Here is a 6,000-nt window from a genome sequence, read left to right as displayed (position 1 = left end):
AGAAATTTGGTTTTTTTCCTCAATATTTAGGTATTATGAATAATGCTACTATGAGCGTTCGTGTACAAAATTGTGTGTGGACCTGTTTTTGCATCTCTTGGGTATATACCTAGGAGTGGAATTTCTGGGTTATATGTTAACTCTATGTTTTATCTTTTCAAGAACTGCCAGATGTTTTCCAAAGTGGCTGCACTATTTTACACTCCCTTTAGTAGTGTGTGAGGGCTCCGCCCGTTCTATACCCTCAGCAACACGTTATTATCTGCCTCTGTCATTAGAGCCTTTCTAGTGGTTATGAAGTGGTATCTAATCGGGGCTTTAATTTGCATTTCCCTGATGGCTAATGATGTTGAGCATATTTTATGTGCTAATTGGCCATTTGCATATCTTCTTTGGATAAATGGCTATTCGGATTTTATTCTATTTTTTAATTGGGTTTTTGTCTTACTATTATTGATTTGTAGGTGTTCCTTATATATTTCAGATGCAAGCCCCTTTCCAGGTATATGATCTGGAAATATTTTCTCCCATTCTGTGGGGTTTCTTTCCACTTTCTTGGTGGTGGTCTTTGAAGCAGAAACATTTTTAATTTTGATGAAGTCCAATGTATCTGTGGGGGTTTTTGCTGTTGTTGCTTGTGCTCTTGGTGTCATATCTAAGAAATCATTGTCAAATCAATGTCATAAAGATTCCCCCCTGTTCTCTTCTTAGCAGTTTATTGTTTTAGCTCTTGACATTTAAGTCTTTGATCCACTTTGAGTTAATGTTTGCATATGGTGTGAGGTAGGCATCCAGTTTTCCCAGCATTCTTGGTTGAAAAGATTATACTTTCCCTGTTGAATTTTTTGACACTCCACGTGGAACAACAATTGGTTGTTAATGAGATGGTTTATTTCTGACTCTCAATTCTAATTCATTAATCTATACGTTTATCCTCATGCCGGTAACACACTGTCTTGATTAATGTGGATTTGCAGTTAAGTTTTCAAATCAGAGACTGTGCATTTCCGAACTTTTTTCTTCATTTTCAAGGTTGTTTTTCTATATACAAGATCATGTCATCTGCAAACAGAGATAGTTTTACTTCTTTCTTTCCAACCCGAATGCCTTTTATTTTTTCTTGACTAATTGCCCTAGTCGGAACCTCCAGTACAATTTTTTTAACAGAAGTGGCAAGAGCAGACAACCTTGTCTTGTTCTTGATTTTAGGGGGAGAGCTTTCAATATGTTACCATTAAGAATGATGTTACTTGTGGGTTGGCTCTTCCCTTCTATTCCTCATTTGTTGAGTGTCTTTTATTGGGAAAGGGTGTTATCTTATCATACAAAAATGCAGCTGTTCTCTTTTTTCCTTTCTTCTTTCCCTTTTTGATTTCTTTCCAGAGCTTAGTAGGACACAGGGACGGCATCAGGAAAGAGGAAGCCACGGCTGCTGTGCATCCACTCCCTGAAGAGCTCTGGGAGCAAGCATCTGCCACCCCCTCCCTCCTGCCTGTGCTTCTGACCCAGTGGTGCCCTTGTTCTGGCACAAGCTGCATCCCTCCCCCTTTGATCTGCTCTGCTGGCCTACCATCTCCTGGTTCTGGGTCCCTGGCTTTCTGTCACTCTCTTTCAGGGTTCAGATCCCTTTTCTACCTCTTCCCAGGTGTCCTAGACTGCTTTGGCAGCTACTGGTGTTTGGAAAGCTAAAGGCTGTTGTTATCTAGGCAGTTGAGTTTCCTTTTCATTCCTGTACCCAGTCTGATTGCACAAATATTTCACGAGAAACTTTTAATGCCAAGGCATGTGCTTGTTTAATCATGATGACACTCATAATAACCTCATGATGTTGTTCTCAGTTTGGTCCCTTTTACGGAAGAGAAAACAGAGGCTCTATGTGTCTAATTTGTCTGAAGTTACATATATAGTAAGTAGCAGAGTCAAAATCTGATTACAGGTCTATCTGCTTGAAGCAAAAGAGAATATGCCTACGGTAACTGCTAAAACAGAACTCAGGGCATCAGTTGCCATGTTGGAATACGCAGGAAGAGCTAGGAAAATGGTAAATCTCATTTCAAATGCAAGGCTTCTATTGCTCTGGCCTTGGTCAACTTGTCCAGACCCATCTTCCAGAAGACACAAGCTCATCCACTCAAGACAAGCCAAACAAAGCCATACTATCTATTATTGCCATACATTTTCATATGATTGTATCTTGGCCTAAAAAAAGACTGTCTCTTCTGCTCAACTGCCAACTTCTAGGTGCCTGGCCAACTCCATTCATACTTCAAGACCCAATATAGGAATCACTTCCCCTGGCAATTGCTTCTGACCCAGCCCAGACTGTGCTCCATCACATCCCATAATACCTATGTCACAGTGCTCATCACATTTATATTCTCCCTCTCCCCCACAACCAAGCACCAGAAAATTATGAATGCCTTCAAGGAAAGGGCCATGGTTAGTTCTCTCCTGTCTCCCAGGACTCAGGATAGTTCCTGACCCAATGTTTCTTGAGTAACTAATTGAACCTGAAAGATGAGCTCCCATAGAGAGATGCCCTCTCTGGTAGGAGATTTAAACCACCTCTCTACCCAAATAGATGAACAGCTGGGACAAGTTCTTGTTCCCTTCCATGGTAGACAACCTGAATCCTAAACGAAGGGGCTTAAGCCTGTAAAATATGAACATAAAACAGCAAAACTACCTTTATACTCTGCAAAACACACTCACCGCGTCACCATGAGGCAGACCTCAGGAAAGATGAAAATCCAGAGGAGGAAACCAAGGGCCTCACTTCAACACAGGGTAAGTGCCCCCTAAAGTTCTTAGGCACTCTCAACATCGAGACCCACTATCAGTAGCAGAGACCACATTTAGGTTAAAAAGCATGAGCTGTCCATTTCTTTAGCTATTAAATAAAACGATCATTTCAATTCTGACTCAATGCCAGCTCAGTAAAAAGATGCCAGCTGCAAAAAGAGCTTTCTGGGGGCTCTTTGCGGCAACTCTGAGAGCAAAGCTTAAACACAGGCACCCTTTGCTTTCTCCTCCAAGAGAAGGCTGTGAGGTCAGATCCAGGATGACAATGCCCAACAGCCCCCAAAAGCTCTTGGTATTCATCCTTGCCAATTTTGCTACAAGCCCTGGCACATTTTGGACTGAAGGCACACATGTTATTTTCATTTAAGCGTGAATGCTGAACCACTGAGTGTTGGGTTGTTTTTTTGTGTTTTTTTTTCCCTGGGCTTTCTGTTAACTCTGTCTACAAAATGTGGTTTTAAGAAATATTACTCCTGGTCATTTATCTAACAGAGCATACTGTGATCTGTAAGCTCCATCCTTCTTGCAGCTTTCACATTCTATTAAAATGGGATCTTTGACCAGGAAATTTACTCAGACGGGGGAGTTCATTTGAGGTTGAACCTGTAAAGTGGCCAATTATCTCTGAGCCATTGGTCGCATATGATCTTTACCCCAAGGTTTGGAAATAAAGACAACATTTAGCAAGCGTTCTGCTCCAAAGCTAATGTTTTGGAAAGAATAACAGCATGTTGGGAATAAATTACATGGTCTTTAGTGCGTTTTAGTGTTATTGCCTGTTAACACGCGGTGTGGTGTGCCAGCTCATGAGAGGACTCCAGTCTTCTAAGGAATTGATTTCTGAATTGTTGAGCTTTATGGCGTCCATGTTGTGCCGTCGAACAGACTGGAGGACAGGGGGCCGTGTCTGTGGGAGCTGACCTGGGGGAAACTATGAATCATAGGTTGTCCTTCCATTCTGATAAAATCCAGACCATTAGCTCACTCTGGGTAATGGCATTTGAGGGTTTTCATCTAGGACTATCCAGTTTCCCGCTTCATGGCTTATATTGAGCCTAAGACTGAGCAATCTAATATACCCAATACAAGTAACTAATTCAACCTTACTTGAAGACCTACTAGGTACAAGGTCTTTGGCCAGGCCCTTTGGAAGAATAGTACGATGCTTTTAAAAGACCCTTGATTCCACTTCTCTGAAATGTCCAGAATCGGCAAATTCATAGAGATACAAAGTAGATTAGCGGTTTCCCAGAGCTAAGAGAATGGAGGGAGTGGGGGTAATGAAAATGTTCTAAAATTGATTGTGGGGAGGGTTGCACAACCCTTGAGGTGTTAAATGGGAAAACTGTATGGTATGTGAATGCTACCTCAATGAAGCTGTTAAAAAAAGAAGAAAGAAAAACCACCTTGCCCTCACAAAGAGAGAAAAGGTGTTGATAATTTCAGGTGGGAAACGTGAAGAACTAGAGACAGGGATCACAGGATGCTAAGGGGGATTCCCAGCGGCTCCACTTCCTTCCAGCTCGGCAGGCTTTTCTTTCTCTTGAAATGGTCACAACCTCTCTTAGCACATGTTTAGGTCTTGGAGGGTAGGAAAGAGGGATTTTCAGGAGCAGGAAAAGAGCTTCTAGTAACTGAATGAAAATGAAATCCATGGGAAGATGGCAAAAGATATCCTGGGAGCAGAAACATCCAACTCGGGCTTCCTAGTGGGGTCCCAATGTGAGCTGGGACGTCCCTTACAGCTGGTCACAAGCAAGGTGTTTTACTTAAAGGGGAAAGGAGGGAAGGGTGATATTCCTTCAGGCTGAGAGGCAGCTCCGGTCACGGAAACCTCTCCATTCGAAAGACGATTTCACCAGCAGAGCAGCACCCCCACCCCCGTCAGCCTCCCGTGCTCCTGGGGCAAAGGGCTCTGGGATCGGGGCTACTCTCAAAGTAAATCACCAGGAACTAGCCCTATAGCAACTTGTCAGCCTAAATATTGCCCCTTGCACGAACACCGCCAACCTGTTTCTCAAGCCAAGCAGGCTACCATAGACATCTTCACGGAGAAGAAGAAATTCTATTTCATGTTAAAATGATTTCTCTTTTATCCGGCTGGACTTATTTTATATAAAGAGATCCATCACCACCATCAGCTTTACAGCACCTCCTCTCTGCCACCATTTATGGAAATGCCTGTGACTGGCCGATAGTTTTGCCAGTCTCACACTGGAGGTCTTTGAGGTCTGTGGGTCCAACTAAACTGATCGACCTGGTGTCACTCTTGCTCCTCTGGTCTCCGTTTCCGTGGAAGAACCAGAGAGAAAGCACTCCCTTTCCCAGTGCGCGCCCCAATCCACCCTCCATGACAATGCAGGCACAGGCGTTGGGAAGCAGCCAGATTTCTGGTGTGGGACTTGAACCCTTGGCCTCCCAGGCAAAGGGAATGGTGCTACCAGCTGAGCAGCACAGACATATTTCCTGAGTCAGTGACCAAACAGATGCAAAGGTATGCGAGGCATTTCTTGCCCCCACCTCGCCGGGCCTGGCATGCTGCTGGCACAGCCAGAGGTGCCCTTGCCCAGCCCAGGAGCAGCCGAGGGGCAACCTGATGCCTCAGGAGTGCAGAGCTGTTTGTCAGCTTGTTGGTGCATTTCTTCATCTTAACATGAAAATGACTAGAATAAAGACTCACTTTAATGAACTGTTTGGACCATTTTTCCCCTCTCCCTTCTCCTATCCAACAGCTGTTTCATTTTTAACGGTTGCCACTGGCACATGACAGAGTAGACAAATGTACACTTCCCCCCGGTTTTCAGGCCTTCTTCACTCTCTTGAATGGATATGACCACACTCTAGACTAAAGATAAAAAGATCAGGACATCAGTGAAAAGAAGACAGGAGAAAGGATCCGGTCTGGGTCACCCACGCATTGAGCTCTCTTCTGATAAGAAATGTCTTAAAGAAATATGGGAATGCACAGAACACTCACTCTCATCTACAATTAGTCACATAAAAATGGACGATATATGAGCAAGGATCATAAAAACCCACAGCAGGATATGAATATTTTCTTGGTTTAACGTCTTCTAATGTTATTATAATATTGTTTAAATAATGTCTTCTTTTAAGGATTTTTTTTTAAATTATTGATTTTAGAGAAAAAGGAAGGGAGAGAGAAAGACCCATGTCCGAGAGGAGCATCGATGGGTT

Source organism: Miniopterus natalensis, chromosome 17, assembly GCF_054644295.1.
Source record: "Miniopterus natalensis isolate mMinNat1 chromosome 17, mMinNat1.hap1, whole genome shotgun sequence".
Lineage (NCBI taxonomy): Eukaryota > Metazoa > Chordata > Mammalia > Chiroptera > Miniopteridae > Miniopterus > Miniopterus natalensis.
This window is presented reverse-complemented; position numbering follows the sequence as displayed.